The 21,718-nt window shown below is 36.9% G+C and overlaps 1 protein-coding gene across 4 annotated transcripts in view; it reads left to right on the top strand.

Annotated features, from left to right (window-relative positions):
• The first annotated feature begins 392 nt into the window (after window positions 1-392).
• Window positions 393-21,718, top strand: part of LOC141435320 (zwei Ig domain protein zig-8-like) — a 283,174-nt gene continuing 261,848 nt past the window's right edge. For all 4 annotated transcript variants that reach the window (XM_074098025.1, XM_074098024.1, XM_074098027.1 and 1 more), the window contains exon 1: window positions 393-517. The gene's annotated coding sequence lies outside the window, so the exon portion shown is untranslated. The remainder of the gene's footprint in view (window positions 518-21,718) is intronic.

The raw sequence follows: 21,718 nt of genomic DNA, 5'->3' as shown, positions 1-21,718 counted from the left end.
AAATTTCATTGATATACATCTTGTAGTTTTCAAGTAAAATGCCTGTGATATACGGACGGACGGACAGACAGACAGACAGACGGACTTGACGAAACTATAAGGGTTACGTTTTTGCCATTTTGGCTCCGGAACCCTAAAAAGAACAGTAATTTTTAAAAGTCGCTAAACTGATAATCGTACAGTTTGTCGAGCACGATCTATGTTTTAATTATGAATGCTCCTGTTAAAGGCTTTACCCGTATATCTAATTTCACACAATTTTGATCATCAATGTAAAAACAATTTAAACATAACTAAGGTTTCAGGTCTCGTAAAGATATAGAACTAGCAACTTACAGCTCTCCCGGGCGATTGCAGCGACACCCTCCGCCCGCCGCAGTCGATCCCGACAACGCAGCAGAACGCACGTTCCTGTGCCCCGCCGTGTAAAAAAACATCGATTACCGAACAGTGTACTGTGCTTGTGTGTGTGTGCTAGTGTCAGTGCTTTTCGAATTTGGAATACTAGCTGAGCAATGTAAGTTTTATTTTTAATTTTTTAACATTTCTAATGGCCAGTTATGAATGATTACTTATAGTTTTTTTTTACTTTAGTTTTTTTAATTGATGTTTTCGGTTTATAGGCGAGTTATTGAAAGTTTACTTCCTAATTAGTGGAGGCAATTAAAAGTTTGCGTGTATTAAATGTTTAAGTAAGGGTTTGGTATTAGTTAATAATAGGGCTGTCCCTAAGGATTATAAACTGCTGATTTAGCGTACGTTTTAGTGTTTATGCGTGCGACGTCATCATGCCCGGAAAAGGTTTATTGTCGTGAAGACCCTGAATTTCATAAAATGCTTGGTCAAGCTTTGGAATGTTTTTGCGTCGTTTTTGAATTTTGCTGGAGAAAAAAGAATCGTCAATCCGTCTTCGTATACTTGTTTGTCGGTGTATGGCCAGTACGAGTAATCTATATTTATTAGATAGAACTATTCTCTCTTCAATTGCCTCTCCATCTATCGAAGGTTGGCAGTCAGTTACGTATATCTGATTCGGTTAATATTTGAACCCATAAGAAAACTTATAAAACTATAGGCAACTAGATTATTGAATACCAGTAATATGATAAAATATGGAAGCTTGTGTTTTTTACTCCTTCACTATAAAATGTTTGGACAGATTTAGTGCGTAGTTGGACGTCTGGAATAACACATAGGATAATTTTCGACCCTATGGAACTCATGTTAATCCCAAAATTGTAACAACTAGGCTAAGGGACATGAAATTTGGCATGGATGTTACATTTTCCAATTTTTGGGGATTCTCATGTTTATTTAGAAATAAAATGATTTAAATTCGACCACCATCTTAAAATAGTTTAGTCGAGTACAACCGTAGTTAAGGCTAGTACTGAATGAAAAAAATATTTTAATTAAGTCAAATATCTTAAAACTTACTGAACCGACTTTCATAAAATTTCTACTACGGCATATTAATTGAATAATAAGTGGCATTACTTACTGAATCACTACATACATTAACTTTGCTGCTCTGTGACAACACATGCTTTGGTGCGACGCATAAATTGATTAATAATATTATTATATTAAAGTTAATATTATTATTACTGAATTGTCTGATTCATCCGTTAATTTAATTCAGATATACATCGACAAATTTCTACAACAATATTCTTGCTGAAACAGTGTAGTTTTCAAGATGATCTGGTATAGCTTTCAAGTCCAGGTTTGAAGCTGAAATTCAACCGGATGAAGAGCGTATATACTGAGAATTTTGGGCAGAATCATTTTCAGCATTTGCCCCGGACGCTTGTTTACTTTAGCTACATGGAACAGTGAAGCTGTGCTGCTTCGAAAATAGAAAAGGAGAGATACCACACAAATAATATAAGACATAGAAATGTCACTCTAGTGTCCCAATGACCTTATTAAACCAAGAGGCCAATGGTACTCACAAAAATTACTATATCAAATTATAAAATCTGAAATAACCTAACCAGCAAAAAGTTGGAAAAACCCCGACTTTGTCACTTCAAAGTTCAATATCTCAAAAACGGCTAAACCAATTTTGATGAAACGTCTAAGGACCATCGCTAGATAACCTGATTTCGAATAAAAATAGCCGCATTCAAATCGGTTCACCCGTTTAAGAGCTGCGGTGCCACAGACAGACACACAGACACATAGCGGTGAAACTTATAACACACCTCTTTGTGCGTCGGGGCTAAAAATCATAAAAAAGCCGTGTTGGCCAAGTGGTTTGATTGGATTCTCAAGCAAAGGATCGTGGGTTCAAACCCGGGGACGCACCTTTGATTTTTTCGAAATTCATGTGCGTAATTACATTTGAAACTCACCACAAGCTTAACGGTGAAGGTAAACATCGCGAGGAAATCTGCACATCAAACAAAATGCAAAGAAGTGTGTTAATAAATTCGAAGCTTGTATGATGCTAATACCTTCAAAGATCGATATTTCGCACAAGATCTTTGAAAAACCATGGGCCACGCTACGCTGCAAGTAGGGGAGACCGAGGAGAGTTGTTACAGAGGAAAGTAGTGACAACGTTGATTTTTTAATACTTATTTACTGCTAGCGAGCTCCCAATAACGCGCGTTTTATAGTTACAAGTCTCGAGCTATCAAGCACGCGCTGTTCCGAGTTTGCAAAATAGACGATGCCACAACTCTCCTCTGTCACAACTCTCCTCAGTCTCCTCTCATCATCATCATCATCCCAGCCTATATACGTCCCACTTCAGGGCACAGGCCTCCTCTCGGAACGAGAGGGCTTGGGCAGTAGTTCCCACGCGGGCCCAGTGCGGATTAGGAACTTAACACGCACCGTTGAATTGCTTCGCAGGTTTGTTGTGCAGGTTTCCTCACGATGTTTTCCTTCACCGTAAAGCTCGTGGTAAATTTCAAATGTAATTCCGCACATGAATTTCGAAAAACTCAGAGGTGCGAGCCGGGGTTTGAACCCACGACACTCTGCTTCAGAGGCAATAGGTCCAATCCACCACCACTCGGCCACCACGGCTCCCTAATATAATAAAATATTAGTCATACTACTTAAACTATAAGGGACCCCATCATTTTCCCATAATACTTTTATTATTCAAACGTCCTCTCCATCCCAGGATTGCGATCTAATCTTATCTTCGGGGTCTTTCCAAATGCATTCCCGACATTCTCTACGGAACCTTTTGTGCAATTACTCCTTTTTCTATTGCCAGTTCCTTTGAAGTTTATTTTTTAATATTTCGTTTCATAAACAGACGTAGGTCTGTGACAAGGCTTATTAACTTATCTTATTATTAGCTTATACTTACTAGGAACATGATATTAATCATGCATTGCTATATAATTAGATTTTTTTTAGTTTTATTGATGTAAATTGATTGGTTTGATTTATTTTTACATAAAATAAAACTTATTAAAAAATATGGTATAGAAACTTTTTGTTTGTGGTTTGAGCATCAGAATCAGAAGTGAAAATGTAAATGTTATTGACCATTAAGTTCCCCGTTAGACCCAGGCGGTTACTGTAAGATTAACTCAGTCATAATCAACTGATTTAGTTGAGGGACGCGCCATTTTAGCTTAGACAAGCTCTAATATGTAAAGTTACTTTACATAGAGCTCGAATTTAGATAGACGACCAGATGGCCTAGTGGTTAGAGAACCTGACTACGAAGCTTGAGGTCCCAGGTTCGATTCCCGTGTCGGGTCAGATATTTGTATGAAAAATACTAATGTTTGTTCTTCGGGTGGTTCGGGTGTTTAATATGTATTTTTTTTTTTTTTTTTTTTTTTTTTCTATTGGAGGGCAAACGAGCAAGTAGGCCTCCTGATGGTAAGAGATCACCACCGCCCATAGACACCTGCAACACCAGGGGGATTGCAGATGCGTTGCCAACCTAGAGGCCTAAGATGGGATACCTCAAGTGCCAGTAATTTCACCGGCTGTCTTACTCTCCACGCCGAAACACAACAGTGCAAGCACTGCTGCTTTACGGCAGGATTAACGAGCAAGATGGTGGTAGCAATCCGGGCGGACCTTGCACAATGTCCTACCACCTGCAAAACCACCCCCCTGCACCTGCACCTGCACCTGCTGCTGTATTTATATATGTATCTATATAATCATATTTATCCCTTGCTTAGTACCCATAACACAAGCTTTGCTAAGCTTACTTTGGGACTAGCTCAATTGGTGTGAATTGTCCCGTGATATTTATTATTTATTATTATTATAATTTGTTACTTTTTAGTAACTATGCTACATTTAGCCCGCGACTGCGTAGATTTAGTTAATTACTATTCCGCAGGAACTATGGAAGTTACCGGAATAAAAAGTATCATGCGTCCTTTTATAAGCCTTAAAATATTACCTTACCAAATTTATATTAACTATAAAGACCCGGATAACTCACGTCTTAAATCGAGTTTAGCTCGTCATGTTTCGGGCTACTCCGTAGCCCTTTGTCTTCGGAGCAACGCGACTCAGCGGCTGCTGCAACACAAGCCCGAAACATGTCGAGCTAAACTCGATTTAAGACGTGAGTTATCCGGGTCATTATAGTTAATATGAGTGGGTCTCACGGTAGTTTCATGTTCAAAATTGCAAATCTTACCAAATTTGATTAAGATCAGTGGAACGATTAAAATTAGGTATGCTAATACATATTCTTCTAGATCTCAAGTAAATATAAGAATTCCTACGGCCAGGAACTTCCTTATAAGCGGCTAGACGTCCTACAGAGAAGCATGACGGAAATTTAATAAAAAAAGGTCCAAATATATAATAAGAAGGAAGCTCGAACCTGAGATGCCATTAATCACAAGTTTGTTACGACTCCTTCGAATTTCATTTCAGTTATCTCAGAAATGAAACGTTTTCATTTCACTAATTCACCATTGTTTAGCGATAGGACGTGATTGTGATGGTTTGCGTCGATTTGTCATGGTTTTATAAGTTGCTGGAGTTTATGCCCGGCTTCTCTCGCGTAAACGATATTACTGAATAGGCTAGTGTTCTAGAAATTCTAATAGGGCCATCAAATAATGGGGGGAGGGGGTTAGGGGTAACACAGGCAGTTTTGTGTAAAAAAATAGATTATCAAAAAATAAGTTAAAATAAATTGAGCGCTTCTCGCCAATAAACGTTACAGTTTGGCGAGTAACACTAAATGTAATGCATGTTTAATTGTTTTAAGTTAAATAAAAAAAAAAAAAATTGGACAATTTAAGTATTTTTCCGTTAAGATTGGTTTTTGGAGCCTTTTTGTCATTTTTATTTCAACTCCAAATTTTGTTATTTTTACGGTCATCCCGTGAAATTACATATATCGAGTTCCAATTTAGTGTTGAAAGTTTCTCGATGAGGGCTCCAACATAGACGTCGCTAGTGACACAGTTAAAGTGACTGAATAGAAAAAAAACAATCTGCCAAGTGCGAGTCGGACTCGTGCACCGAGGGTTCCGTATAAATATTTTTATTAAATATATGATGTAACTATAAATTTACGGTTTTCGCAATTTTTCCTTTATCTGCGCTATAAGACATTGCTTCGTACCAAATTTCATGATTCTGAGTTCACGGGATGTTACCCTGTAGGTTTTGATTCCCTTGCGAGTTTCGAAAATTTGCGGAAATTTGCGGCATAAACGGCTGTATCTTTTAATTGCGTTGGCTTAGATATTTGATTTCTTCACAGCTCCAAGGGAAAGTAGACTTGAGTGTTTGATATAAATTTCAACTTAAATTTACCTTTACGCGTTCCTGAGAAAAAGGGTATTGACAGACGGAAGGACGTACAACAAAGTGATCCTATAAGGGTTCCGTTTTTTCCTTTCGAGGTACGGAACCCTAACAAACAAGCTGAGATATGTGGTGCATAGGAGAAATTAGTGTCTGTACTCCTGTCCAGTGGTGGTGTAGAGGTATGGCACGCGGCACGGAATGCTGAGGACCTGGGTTTTATTCCCAGCGCTGGTCTCTTTTTCTGGTTTTTCTGTGCATCTATTTCAGTTGTATTTTCAAAAATGATATTGTGGTTTCTAATATCATTTTTTCTAAACTGAATAGTTTGCGCGAGAGACACTTCCAAAGTGGTAAAATGTGTCCCCCCTGTAACTTCTAAAATAAGAGAATGATAAAACTAAAAAAAATATATGATCATGCAAACTTCCACCGAAAATTTCCTTTCTGCCAAGTTTCTTGTGGCGCATTCTTCTTGGCAATGATGGTCTTTCCGAAAACGCTGGTAGTATTGTAGGGACCCAGGATTAAACTTGCGATGGCTAACACTAGCTATACAGTCTGTAGTCTCTATTTGTATCGCGACGCCAGTGTAAACTGGCATGTACTCGTTAGTTATAAATGGAGTCATATTGCAAGGCAATCCATCTTTTAGAGCCATATCTGAAGAACTAGTTAAAGACTATCCTTAAGTATAAAACCGGTCAAGAGCATGTCGGGCCATGCTTAGTGTAGGGTTTCGTTGTTCCCGACCTTGCCTCAACTTAACTTTGCCTTAGAAATATTTTCTTACAATTTTTTTAAAACTGCTCAGCTGATTAAGTTGAAACAATTTTCCTAGAGAGTTCTTATTAAACTTAACTTCTTTGATTTTTTACATATTTTTTAGACCTACCGTAAAGTTAGAGGGGGACACGTTTTTTTTTACATTCGTACTGAATATCTCCGAAAATATTCACTTTGTCAAAAAGTGTTTTTTGGAAACCCCTATTCATTTTCAAATACCTATCCAACGATACCCCATAATATAGGGTGGGAGTGAAAAAAAAAACATCTGCCACTCCACGTGTCGTGATATCCTAAAAAATATTTTTATGTTTTTTTTATCTTACCACTGACGGCGTGACTGATATGCATGCCAAATTACAGCTTTCTGGTACTAACGGTCTCTGAACTTAGCGCGGACAGACAGACAGACGGACAGACATGGCGAAACTAAGGGTTCCTAGTTGACTACGGAACCCTAAAAACAATAAATGTAAGAGTCTTTTGCGGCCTACTTCCATCATTACCATTTTACATGTACAAAATGTAAGCTGCCATTTTAATACAGTGTCACAATCTTACCCAAGGTGATGCAGCTCTTTTGTTGTCGTTTCAATGTCATGTTCAATCGCTTTCAGCGTTGTGTGCTTCGAGTTTACTGTTGAATTTCACTGTCAAGGTGCTTTCTGAGATAATTTACTGAAACACATCCTACCTATACTTATTATGAACACGAATGTTTATGAGTTGAGTATGGATGTTTATTACTCGAATATTCTTCCAGGTTTCAACGTATTGATGGATTGGGTGTAATTGTAGATGGCTGAATTTCTATAATAATACATAAGCTCTTTATTTTGATATTTCCGTAGTGTCAACCGCCAGGTCTTAACTCGTGAAATTTTGTAGGGTTTTTTCATACAACTTATTAATGAACTAAAATAATTTCTTTGCTCACCCGCGACCTTATGATAGCTAAGTTTATGAAAAATATGCGTGTTCATGCAGTTCCTAAGCCTACTTACTGTAAGAACACACACAGATCACACAAACCCATCAATCACCACCACCACACTACTCTGACGCTCTGTGCCCTGGTTGAGTTCGAAACGCTCCGTCTTCCGATTCGAAAGTAGATATTGAATCAATTTAAGCTAAAAAAAGTATTTATAGAACGTAAGACACCTTAGCACTATTTATAAGACTAATTTTGTTGTATAAAGCAAAATAACAATTTAATATCCCATTTCACGCAAGAACTTCACCGATTACTACGAAATTCCCTCAAGAAAAAAATAAATCTTGATCACTTTCGATTCTATTATTCAGTTGATAGCATTGACGTCAACAGAACGATCGCTTTAGTTAATGCCTAAATGGCGTGACTCTACCAAATTCTCAAAATACTAACTGACAACTTCGTTAGGTTCTTTTAGAAGCGAAACAGTTTCAGTTGCCCTATTTCACTAGGTATATGCTTTGGGCAACGCCAAGCAGATATAAGAAAGTTGTTCTTTTTATCCATTCATTCATTTCCGCATACACGGTGTAATTAATATCATTCACTCTCTGTCTCTCCGTTCATCTATGGACACATGTAAATGTGCTCTCAAAGAAATAGATTTCTATTTGACTAGAATCAGTGATTTTGATTATTAGGAAGACAAAAAGAAATAGCTCCTAACATGCGACTGCTACTTTCATAGGGAGCCATGTTGAAAATACTTTAGATTAGCCAATTGCAAGCAGAGCGTAAAAAACCTCACGATACTGACGCCATCTAGCGATATTTTGCCTGTCTTTTAGCCCTCATTGTAACCCATACCAGCTTTAATTTCATGGCAAGATTTTAGCGACAAATCTACAATAAAATGTAGACTAGGAACGCACCTTGTTAAATTACTATATTTGTTAAAACTTATAATGTCGGAGCCATCACGGTCATGAATACAATAAAAACATTCAACTTGTAGTGTTTGCTTTATAAGTGTTGATTTGATTAACTTTGCCGTGTTGCTCAATCTCCAAATCTCGCCCATTATGATGTTAGATGACGAAACCATCCTTGTCCGTATCTGTACTGCCCCCTTCTCTGACATTATACATATAAATATTTCGAAGTCATCTGAATTCGACATGAATATTTGTATCGAAATGATCATCATAATTACCTCATTTACGGATAAATTCTAGTTTATTATTAAAACAAACGAAATAAGTGTAATATTCATTGACGATTCCCGCAAAGCCTTCAAAATGTATCAATTCACATGTGTTATTAATTTAAATTACCAAGCTCATTATTAATTTTTAATTTATGTTTTCACTAGCGTCAGATGCAGTGTTCGGTTTATTAATTAATATTGTGGTAAAACCAACGTGTTACCGGATATTAATTTCTATATAACTCATTCATCTATGCTCATGAAGCAGTGACTGACTGACAGACAACGCATAAACTGAAGTACTTGAAATTTGGCATACATTTACATAAAAGTATCGTAGAGGTGCACTAAGGAAGGATTTTTGAAATTTCTATCGGATAGGGAAATGTGAGTATCTAAACTTTGTTTGTTTCTTTGTCTTTTGGAGGTTGATTTTTTAATTCTTTCCCCAATAGAAACCATAACTATCCCTGATTGACATAGATAGGCTACTTTTTCTTCGGAAAAATGTCAAATTCCCGCGGGACCGAAAGAAGGCGGATATTATTAATGTTTTTTCGCGATTCTTAGGTGTTGTATGTATAAGTATAATATTTCTGCATATAATTACGTTTGTCCGCTGCCTGGTGATCACGCACATCTCCTTTACTATAAGAACTCATTGAAGCAAATTTAAGTTGATTAAAAATCAGGGTTGACAGGTAAATATCGCTAGATGGCGTTGGTATCGAGAGGTACATTTGACGTTACACTCTTGCTTGTGATTGACTCATTTATTTAACCAATCACAAACGTGATGCAAAAGTCAAAATTCTCAAACGGAGTTCACGATACTACGCCAAGTAGTCTGTTGCTGTAACCCACATTGCAACTGCTCCTCTTTACATAGTATGCAGTGTTACAAAGTGTCTACTTATAGGGTAAGTCCAGGATAGATGTCCCACTTTTTAAATCACTATCACTCAATAATTCATCATAGTAATGTGTCCAATTCGTATGATAACGTATGATACGTATGATTACCAGACTGTTGTTTTCATAAAAGTCAATAGATTTTGTGTAAATCACACTTTTTTAGCCGACTTCCTGAAGAAGGGTTATGTTTTCCGAGCGTATTTATGTATGCATGCATGTATATGGGTATGTATGCCCATCTCTTTGGTCCTCGCTGCAGCCTAAACGGTTAAACGAATTTTAACATTATGAGGTATCATTGGATTTGTCATAACTGTCGGAGTGACATAGGGTATATCATTTTTCAATAAAGCGTCTGCGAAAAGTATGGTGGAGGAATAAAAACAAGATTTTGTATTGTAAAAATATGGGTATCAAATGAAAGCTAATATAAGCCCATTCTAAATATATTATGCGTTAATACTTTTAATCTACCATTTTCACAGAAATACCAAAAAAGTATAAAACAAAACATTAAATTAAAAAAACCCGACTGTCTTAAAAACTAAAAGGAAGTAAATAACTCTAGTAGTTTAGAACTTTGTAAAGTAGCTAATTTAAAGTTCAACAGTCGGGACCTATTCAAATCGTAACCAGCTCAAAAATATTTGTTAAGGGGTCCTGACTGTTGAACTTTAAATTAGTTACTTACCAGAGTTCTAGACTTTAAGGCAGTCGGGTTTTTGATTTTTTATTGACCCCATAAAAATAGGATGGTTCCGTAACGTGGGGATAGACGACTTGATGCAAAAATGGGTCAGAGGATATAAATGCCCTTTAAAATTAAACATGCTAAATTAAATTTTTGTCTTTTATTTTCATTAGGTATTTTAGAGTATTAGAACCAATTATATTTTCAATGTTTGCAAACACAAAAGCCACACTAAATACCAATTATGAATAAATCTTCATCACTGTTCACGGAGTATTTAGTTTATTTAAAATCCAATAGATGTCACTGGGATCGAATTAGATGGCGCTATCGTTTGGTTGCCTCAGATCCTATAAAACGAAGAAGTTTTTTTGCTGCGAATGTCAACTGTGCGAAGTTTCGTTTCATAAACCCTATAGTGGACCTCTTCTTTTTTAACAGACTTCAAACAAGGAGTAAGTTCTATGTTCCAATGTTTGGAGTTTATTTCTTTATGTATGTTCGCCGATTACTCAGTCAATTGTAGTACTCTTCTGAGGTGGTCCCATTTTCACCAAGTCGAGATCTGATGATGGGATCCTAGGGAAATCGAGGGCAAACCTCAAATTTTATAGGCGATTTTTGCATTTTTAAATGAAGCATTTAAATACAGAAAGTATCATTTAGTAAACTGGATCTCATGAAGAAGACCGTAGACCAATGGAACTCGTCAAAGCTAAGAAATGCTCGCTGGTCTATAAACGATCATGATTAATATGCCTCGATAAGCGACTAAGAAGGAGCTTTAAGTTAATGATTCTTTCGAACTGATCTGATGCTGAAACCTAAGGGAGGCAACGGAACTCTGTTATAAAACAACCTACCTAAGCCGTGTTTGGGCTATGAATCGCTAAAAAGTGAGAAATAAAGAAAAATTTTAACAAAAAAAAGTAAATCCGACTCCAAAAAAATAAAAAAATAAAGGAAAATGGAACCGACTACAACACGCTTGAAAATATTTTTCTAGGTACCTAATAACTCGAAGCCGGTGACTCAGCACTACCCAGCAGGATAGATTGACCTATAGTATGTAGGTGAGGTAGACGACAATTGTTCTATTCCTGCTGGCTCGTGCTGAGGCACCGACTTCGAGCTACTAGAAAAATATTTTCAGGGGTTTTGTAGTCGGTTCCATTTTCCGTTATTTTTTATTTGTTAAAAAAACTTTTTTATCAAAAAATTATGCAACTGCTCCTCTTTACATAGTATGCAGTGTTACAAAGTCTACACACGGTTTGAATTGTTTAAGTATGAACTTCCTTCAAGAATCTCGGAGTACGTTAAGATGCTTCGGTTTTAACTTTAATCACCATAGTTTCCCCGGAATTATGTCGCGGTAAACACAAGTTCTAACCTGGTGAAGTTGAAGTTGGAGTTTTCTTACGTTACTAACGTTGCTATGTGTATCTATAATAGTCATTTCATCGCAGACTATACTAGCACAGTCGTGGCAGCCTAGTGGTTTGCCCTATGGCTTCTCAAGCAGATGGTAGTGGATTCGAGCCCTGGCTCGCACTTCTGAGTTCTTACAAGCTTTTATTTAGTGTTACCTGTCCCCTTGTCTGTCTGTTTGTCTGAAGTCAAATCTTGCAAGTTAAATTAGACCAACTTCCAGTAGGATTGACTTGAAATTTGGCATAAGTACTTACATATGTAAATTGCGTGACAATACAATATAATCTGGTAGTGACATCCTGGTAGTCCGGCCAGGATCATCTCCGCAGGCCAGATCTCATCAACGGTTAATGGCATCGACTTAAGTACAGTCGACAAAAGTACAGTAAGCAAAAAAAGCTTGTATTAAGAATGAAATTTTTACCAAAAACTTATTCGGTCTAGAAATTTAATTGAACCCGCACACAACTTTGATGAAATTCAATTGTGTGTGCGTAGTTCCCCAACCACACTGAGCCCCGCGTGGGAACTACGGCCTTGTTCTTTTAATTGACATTCTGTCTTTCGTTTTTAGTTTCACCATGTCTGTCTGTCTGTCTGTCCGTCCGCGGCTTTGCTCAGGGACTGTCAATGCTAGAAAACTGTAATTTTGCACGAATATATATGTATGGTCTCGCCGGAAGACCAGCGCTGGCTCCACCAAAGGAGTCCGCATTTTATGCTGAGGCGGGACCATTTCGGGCGCATATATATAAGTATATTTTTTTTTCTCTTTTTTAATTATTTTTGTATTTTGAATCTTTTTATTTTATTTCACATTATTATTATTATTATGTTATTGTTCTGTATCTATTATTTATATGTGTGTGTGTCCCGAATAAATCTTTTCATTTTCATTTTTCATTTTCATAAAGTATGTCGACAAAATGGTACACTAAAAAAATTATAAAAAAATTTTTTTAGAGTACCTCCCATAGACGTAAAGTGGGGGTGATTTTTTTTCTCATCCAACCTTGTAGTGTGGGGTAACGTTTCATAGGTTATCAAAACCATTAGGGGTTGCTAAAACGGTTTTTCGATTCAGTGATTAGTTTGCAAAATATTCAAATTTAAAGTGAAAATTTTCATTAAAATCGAGCCCCCCCCCTTAAAATCTAAACCGGTGGGTGGAATAATTTGAAAAAAAAAACAATATGGTAGTAAGTATATCAAACTTAAAAAAAACTATAGCGGTTAAGTTTTTTTAAGAATTATTAGTAGTTTAAGAGTAAATAGCAGCCTAAAGTATAAAATATACCTAAACTTGGAATATTCCGTACAAAATACACGAAATCCTTAGAAAAATATTACTAAATTTTTTTGTAATGACTACGGAACCCTATTTCGGACACGCTCTTCGCCGGTTTTCATTAGAACATTGGATTATTACTAGCCTGCTGTTAGTTTTAGTTTCGTCAGCAAAGATTTCGTTTATTGCTATCCTATGGGAACTATGTAATTTTCCAGATTAAAAACACACACAAACATCACGCCTGTATTCCCAAATGGGGTAGGCAGAGCATACGCAATTTTAGGTATAAGTTTGACAAAAAAGGTACAATAGCGACAGGTTGCTAGCCAATAACAAAAACAACCCTAAATATGCTTTTCATACAATTATTATAATCTTAGCGTGTTTTTATTCCTCTAACAGCTGTCACTTGGCATCACTTTTCTTAAAGGTTGTAATGAAACATCTCTGTAAGTAAGTCATTTGATATCACTACTCTGCGATAGACGATATCAAATGACTTACAAAATGCCGCATAAGAACCATCCTAGGTGAAATTCGATATCACTTTGCATATCTTTCGCGAAAAGCAAGCGATAAAGTTTCGCTCGTTAAAAACCTTTGCCCCTAATGATTTTTCTCCAAGGAGTATTGAACAGATAAATTACTGGCCATTTTATACAGTTTTTTTTTAAAAGGCTTCGGATCGGGATACATGCTGGTAAAAGCTTTTAATATTGGCTTGGCAGAGAGGCTGTTAATACATGAAGCCTTTGCCTGTAGTGAAATATGATTTCAAATTAAAAAAAAATGCCATATTGGTAGTGGCATGTTTTTTCTAGAGTGTACTCTCAGACGGGGCCACACTCATGTGCTTTTTAAAATGGAAATTGCAACTAGCATTTTTTCTATAAACGTACTGTTACTAATTTGACAACCAGCTAGCCTAGAGTGGTTAAAGGACTTGACTATGAAGCTTAAGATCCGGGTTTTGATCCCGTAGAAAACTGTATCAAAAATACGAATGTTTATTTTGAAGCCGTGAGCGTTAAATATTATGTACTTAAATATGTAAATATGTTTATTCGTTGCCTGATACAGTCGAATTTAAAACTTGTGAGCAAAAATTTGATCAAAAATATCTGGACATGCTTCTACGCTGTTAACAATAGAGTCGTGTTCAGATATGCTTGCTCACAAGTTTATGAACTCGACTGTACATTCATCTGCATTACTATCTGCAATAGCGAAGCGTGCAAAAATATCTGACAAGTCCTACCAACCCTAGGAATAGAGATTAGATATTAATGCACGCTTTGTTGTGTCAGATATTTGTGCTGGCGACTGTACACATTTATTCATTTTATTATATTTATATTTTATTTTATAACACAAGCTTGGCTTATTTGAGACAAAAGCAGGTTGTGTCAGTGTTTCGTGATAGTTATTTATCTTTTATTAATTCCGTAATTTAGGAAGAAAAGTATGATCAAATTTTATTTTATTTCCACGTTCTTTTTTATACTATTTTGTTCTCGTTCCAGTCGATATTTAAATGTTATTGTTCCATATGCATTCCAGAGAAAGCGTTACGTGAATTGAATAAGTAAATATGCAGAATGGGTACTTCAAGCAAGACCTGAATGCCATCTAGATAGGTGTCATGTCTGAAAAATTTCGTTTTATTATTTTTATAACGTTTTATATGGCCGCCTTAAACGGGAAGGCGTTAAATCTATCTGTAATATGAGATGTTCTGGTAAAATGGAATTTGCTCGCGCGTATTTGGAAAGTTGGCTTTGGAAATACTGTAAAAACGTACAACTTTGCCCTTTGGACATAAGTTTGCCCAGGCTGTCACTTTTTAATACAATCCAAATTAAACGAAAATGGATAAACGCAAACTTTAAATTTGTGGCGATTATGATGGGTTAAAGACATGCCAGCAACACCGATCAACGACAGGCTCGTACCATTCTCCAGTTACTCATCACGTGTCTTCAAAGACGAATACCTATATTTTTCGTCATCATCATCGTCATTATGTCAGCCGAAAGACGTCCACTGCTGGACACAGGCCTCCCCCAAGGCTCTCCACTCAGACCGGTCTTGTGCTTTCCGCATCGTAACCAGTCGTCGCTTCATCTTATAGGAGGCCTACCGACAGCTTGTCTCCCGTTCCGCGGACGCCATTCGAGAACCTTCTGACCCCATCGGCGATCAGTCCTGCGAGCAATATGCCCCGTCAACTGCCACTTCAGTTTCGCAATTCCTCGGGCTATGCTTCGAGTTATGCTATATATTTAGTGCCTCAAAAAGGTCACCAAAACTTCCTGATCTTAATTTGTCTTTGACAACTTAATTATCAGCTATGTGCTTTTTACTATTATAACATTTTAGCTAGACACGGTAAATTACAAATGCTTATATCTGTATCTCCGTTAACTTTATACGGGCTGACGGACAGGACGAAACTATAATGGTACGTTTTTTGTCACTTTGACTACGGAACCCTATAAACAGACAAAAACCATTTACTCAAATAATATTGCAATTTCGAATATTCTTTCTAAAATCTACATCTGAATCTAAATTCCGAGCTAGACCAGAATTATCTAAATAAACGTGAAACTGCAAATATTTGGAAACCTGCCCAAAATGCGAAAGACGTGCAGTTCAACAAACGGAATTATTGGATTTAAACGTGGTTTAAAAATGATTACAAGCGTAAAGTGCTTCAAACTAGTTTAATTTAAATAATTTATTGAATCAGCCGTTTTGAGGAGGTACATTCATCCATACTTATATTATAAATGCGAAAGTGTGTGTGTTTGTATGTTTGTATGTTTGTCCGTCTTTCACGATAAAACGGAGCAACGGATCGACGTGATTTTTGGCATAGAGATAGTTTATGGGCCAGAGAGTGGCATAGGCTACTTTTGTCTCGGAAAATGCACAGTTCCCGTGGGAACAGCGCGCGATAACCGAATATCACGCGGGCGAAGCTGCGGGCAAAAGCTAGTACTTAGTATTATAAATGTGAAAGGGTGTGTGATTGCGTGTTTGTATGTTTGTCCGTCTTTCACGTCGAAACGGAGCGACGGATCGACGTGATTTTTGGCATAGAGATAGTTTATGGGCCAGAGAGTGGCATAGGCTACTTTTATCCCAGAAAAATGCACAGTTCCCGAGGGAACAGCGCGCATAACAAAATACCACGCGGACAAAGCCGCGGGCAAAAGTAAGTATTATTATAAATGTTTAGACTTTGCTCACCCGCAGCCTTTATGATAGCTAAGTCCATGCAACGAATGTGTACTTATATGCAACTTCTACCCAACTATCACCACCATCACCAGAGCTCATCCACAGAACAACATAAACATTTACTACCCTACCAGATGTTAGGCTAGTCAAACATAAGGGGCATAGTGGACGGTTGTGTTACTCTGAGGATAAGCTCTGGTTGAGTTCAAAACGCGTCAGTGTAGTGTGATGGTGGTGATTGTTGGATTTGTGTGATTTGTGTGTGTTCTAATAATTTGTTTTTCAGCAATATATTTACTAATGGCGATTTGTTATTGTAACTTTTAATTGTAAATGAAACCAGTTAATTACCTATTGAGGTTATGGATCTCTCTGCACTGAAGGTTAGGCAATTATTATTCGCTTCGCTTATTTTTGCTTTCTGAAGTTATTATTTGTTTATTGAAGTTTCAAAAGGTGTAGACGACCTTAATGTAAACTTTACGTCGACATCTTTCAGCTGCTCAGCAGGGCTACTACGAAACTCGAAACTCGCTCTCGCTCTCGTATTAAATAGTTTAAGTGTCAGAGGGACCGCACGACATGAACTTCGAGTTTCGAGTTTCGTAGTAGCCCTGCAGTTCACATTGCCCACGCTTTGTCGAAGTGCTGTCGTTACCAAAAACTCTTGTACAGTTGAGGTCAAAGTTATCACTTACACTTTAGTACCTTGTCACTGTATGCCAATTATGCCAGCTATCAATTTTGACTTCATGTTGACAGCGACAAGGTAATAAAGTGTAAAGATTATGCTTGACTTCGACTGTACAGCTTTTAAGTACAAAATTTCGTACAATTACATAACCATTAACATTAATGATGCTATAAAATAAATATGCAGGCGTCACCTCAATTCCCCTCGACACTCGTCTAAAATTTCATTTTAATTACAATGTCTACGTCTACAGAATACATCGCAATCTGTTACATCATTCGTACCCAAGGCACGTCCAATGTGTAGAGAAACATGTCTGAAAATGAACACCTATACTGCTAACAGATCCGCGGTTAAGGTTATACGTTTAAGTATCTATTTCCCGTTCACATAGAAAAAATGGGAAAGGTATAAAAGTAAAGGGTAAGTCTTGAAATCATGAGTTTTCGTGACACTTTTGAACTGTAATGGCTTTTCGTTTATTGAATTATTGTTGAAAGAAAGAAAGAAAGAAAATAGTTATTTGTGTCACGAGGGAGCAAAATGGTGTATTTACGGCGAGGGCGTACATTGAATCCAGAATGTAGCGAAGGATTCTGCAATAGAATCCTGAGCGTAATGAGGGATTCAAGTGTTAACGCCCAAGATGAAAATAATTTTGCTCCCGTGTGGCTCATACAACTTTTCACACCGAGCATTAAGAAACTTGAAAAAAAAAATATCTAAATATCATTAAAGAACAACCAGCATAGAAAATAGCGTAGTTTTACAATTATTAACATCAAAAATTGTCATTTGCAATAAAGCACTTAGAAAAGCCTTGAACAGAAAAGTTGCATTTTGCTCCCTCCAGACAGGGAGGAAAAGTTACTTTTCTGAAGGAGAGGTGTGAAAAATAAATGATTTCCACAAAAAAAACCATAAACACACACAACACACAATCGATCCATAAACAACTTAAAAACCGGCCAAGCGCGAGTCGGACTCGCGCACGAAGGGTTCTGTGTCTATACAACATTAGACATTAGCAAAAAACGGCAAAAAAATCAAGTTTGTTTTATGGGAGCCCCGTTTTTAATATTTATTTGATATTAATATAATTATTTATTTTTAAAGTGATTAGGCAAATAAAGCTGTGAATATTTTAAGCGTCTTCCTGTTGCCGTTATTAATATCAAGCAAAAACGGCAGAAAAAACTTTTTTTGAATGGGAGTCCCCCTTAAATATTTATTTCGTTCTGTTTTTAAAAAAAATCGTTATAGCGGCAACAGAAATCTGTAGAAATTTCATAGTCTAGCTATCACGGTTCACGAGATACAGCCTGGTGACAGACAGATAGACAGACGGACAGTGAAGTCTTAGTGATAGGGTCCCGCCTTTGGGTACAAAACGCTAAAAAAAAATTTTTTAACAAAAAATTAAAACCGACTCCAAAAAATAAAAAAATAACAAAAAATGGAACCGACTACAAAACCTTGAAAATATTTTTCTAGGTAAGTAGGTACGTACTAGCTCGAAGTCGGTGACTCAGCACGAGCCAGCAGGAGTGGGACAATTCACAATAGTCGTCTACCTCACCTACATACTATGGGGTTCATCCCTCCTGCTGGGTCGTGCTGAGTCACCGACTTCGAGCTAGTACGTACCTACTTACCTAGAAAAATATTTTCAAGGGTTTTGTAGTCGGTTCCATTTTTTGTTATTTTTTTATTTTTTTGGAGTCGGGTTTTTTATTTTTTTTTTAAAAATTTTTTATTTCTCACTTTTTAGTGATTCGTAGCCAAAGAAACATCTCACAACTATTCCATTAAGCCCAAACACGACTTAGTTACGTTGTTTTATAACAGAGTTCCGTCGCCTACCTTCTGCTTCAGCATCAGATCAGTTCGAAAGAATCATTAACTTAAAGCTTCTTCTTAGTCGCTTATCTAGGTAAGTATATTAATCATGATAATTTAAATTTAACCCGTGAAGTACTTGTTAGTGATAATAGTAGTTCCGTTGGTCAAATCTGGTCTTCATCATCAGTTCCATTTCACCAAATTATGATTAGCAAGAGCAAATGCACGAGTTACTGCTAAATATATCCAAATTACCATAGGTGTCCCTACAATATTTGAAGAGTTCCCTCGATTTCCTTAAGATCCGATCATTAGATCTTAATTTGCTGCTTATGGGACCTAATTGAAAGCATTCCTAGACGAACTCAAAAAAAAATTTCAAATCGGTTCATAAATGACGGAGTTCTGAGGTAACAACATTAAAAAAAAAAAAAAAAAATACAACCGAATTGATAAACCTCCTTTTTTTGAAGTCGGTTAAAAAATCGAAGAACCCCCGACACTGTCACTTTAAAGTTAAATATCTAAAAAATAGCTACACCGATTCTAATGAAACATAACTAAGAACCACCGCAAGGAAACTCGCTTTTACGTAAAAAAACTGCATTATCGGCTTGTCCGTTTGAGAGCTACGATACCACAGATAGACAGACATAGCCGTCAAAAATTATAACACCCCCTTTTTGCATCGGGGGTTGAAAATAAAAATCAAATCTAAAGTCAAAAGTCAAAATATCTTTATTTAATTAAAGGAGCGGCCACACCACTGCTTAAGAAACGGCGACGGTACGGAATCGCAGTGACGCATCATATGCGTACCGTTTTTTTTCGCATGCTCTCCACACCGTTGCTTAAAATACGCAGACGGTGCGGAATACCAAAAGTCACATGTCGTAAGCAGCGGTGTGGAAATCATGCAAAAAAAATGGCACGCATACGATGCGTCACTGCGATTCCGTACCGTAACCGTTTTTTAAGCAGCGGTATGGCCACTTCTTTTGGCAATGACAAGCACTTATGATAATGAATGTCAAAAAAATAACTACCACCGTTTCGGAAAAACCTCTGTTGAGAAGAATCCAAGTGAATTAACAGAGCTTTTCTTCGACTATAACACTTCATTTCCCTTTTTGATTTTTAATTCAAGTTTGATAATATTAGCAGGACTATAAGCGGTAAAAGCCATTTATTCGAAGACATTAAGAATGGTAGATGCTAGAAATTAGCCAGCTTATGATTAAACAGTTCCTCCTTAACAGTCCATTTAAACGGCAATAGTCTTACGTACTGGTGTGTTTGATTTCCAATTCACGTGAACTGAACATACACTAAACCTACCTTTACATTGCATTGGTAAGGCTATTAACTCCAACACGGTAGAAGTCAAACCAGAACACACTGAACGCCGTTATGCCAAATTTACACGGGTTTAGTATTTGCCAACATTACAGTTAGCTAATCTGCAAAGCCAACGTTTACATGATATGCATGGGAAAAATATGCAAACATTGCATAAGTTTCAAAGTTAGATTTAGATTAGATTATATTTTATTTATTGTCAAAAACTGCGTTAATAACTTTATTTTTGGAAACACTAATTGATTGCACGATGAACCGGAAGGCGAAGCGTTGGCAGGCCTCTCACTAGGTGTATTGGCAACATCCCGAGAGTTGCGGGCAACCAGTGGATGGAAGTGGCGAGTTGTCGTTCACTGTGGCGTTCTAGGGGCGAGGCTTTTGTTTAACAGTGAACGTCTTCTAGCTAATGATGATCAATCGACTGCAATAATTGGATTTTTTTAAGCCTAAACTTTTTGAGGTTATTAGTACGTGTAATCTTTCAAAGTATTAAGTTGGATTTTAATTTAGTTCTTTGTAACATACAATAAAAAGAACTCTCAAAAATCACTTTTTTGGAATCAATCTTACTTAACATGACTGTACCCCTACTCTCACCCCCATATACTATACAAGGAGCTCGTATAACGCATTCACGCCACCTGTCTTTCACAGGACCGACGCAAATGTGCGTTCAAGATGTATAAATAATTATGACAGCACTGGGTAAAGTTCCGAAAACGCATAATGCGTTAAAGATATAACTTTACGCATTATAAAAATGCGTGTTACTCTTTTTGAAGTTCTGAAAAGGATGAACGTATTATAAATATTAAACACTCAGCAAGATGCTGCGGCAAGCCACCCGTGACTTAAGCATTAGTAGCTCGTATACATTAGTTACTTAGCTCGTGTAAGCACAGCATAGAAGCAGTAAGCCAAAACTGAGTACGTACTTATTGGAAATGTGAGCTCGACGTCGTGGAGGATCAAGGGATCTTGAGATTTGTAACCTAGGATACTGGGTCTCATATTCTGAGGTTCTAAAGCCACTTGACTTCTGTTGCTGTAACTCAATTAGTGTTAAGTATGTAGTGTAGAACTTTAGAACGTATAGGTGTTATTAAATTTAGAAAGCAGTGTTTAATTTTTTTTTTTAATTTGTTCTCTGTACTTTGCGAAGAGAATAAAATATTTCTATTTCTATTATTATATTTTTAATGCTCTAGTTTTTGCAAAAAGAAGGTACGCTCTAAGACTATTCCAAAAGCTCCAGACACGTCTCGGTTACGTTGTTTGGTCTATCTGAGTTTCAGTGTCTACATTACTACTTTATCGACATTTTTAACCGACTTCAAAAAAGGAGGAGGTTGTATGTACCAATGTTTGTATTTTTTTTATGTATGTTCACCGATTACTCAGTCAAGTATGGACCGATTTTCAAAATTCTTTTTTTTATTCGAAAGAGTACTTTTCTGAAGTAGTCTCATTGTCACCAAGTCAAGATCTGGTGATGGGATCCTAGGGAAATAGAGGGCAAACCTCAAATGTTATAGGCGATTTTGGCATTTTTA

Source organism: Choristoneura fumiferana, chromosome 14 (assembly GCF_025370935.1).
Source record: "Choristoneura fumiferana chromosome 14, NRCan_CFum_1, whole genome shotgun sequence".
NCBI lineage: Eukaryota > Metazoa > Arthropoda > Insecta > Lepidoptera > Tortricidae > Choristoneura > Choristoneura fumiferana.
This window is presented reverse-complemented; position numbering and strand designations above follow the sequence as displayed.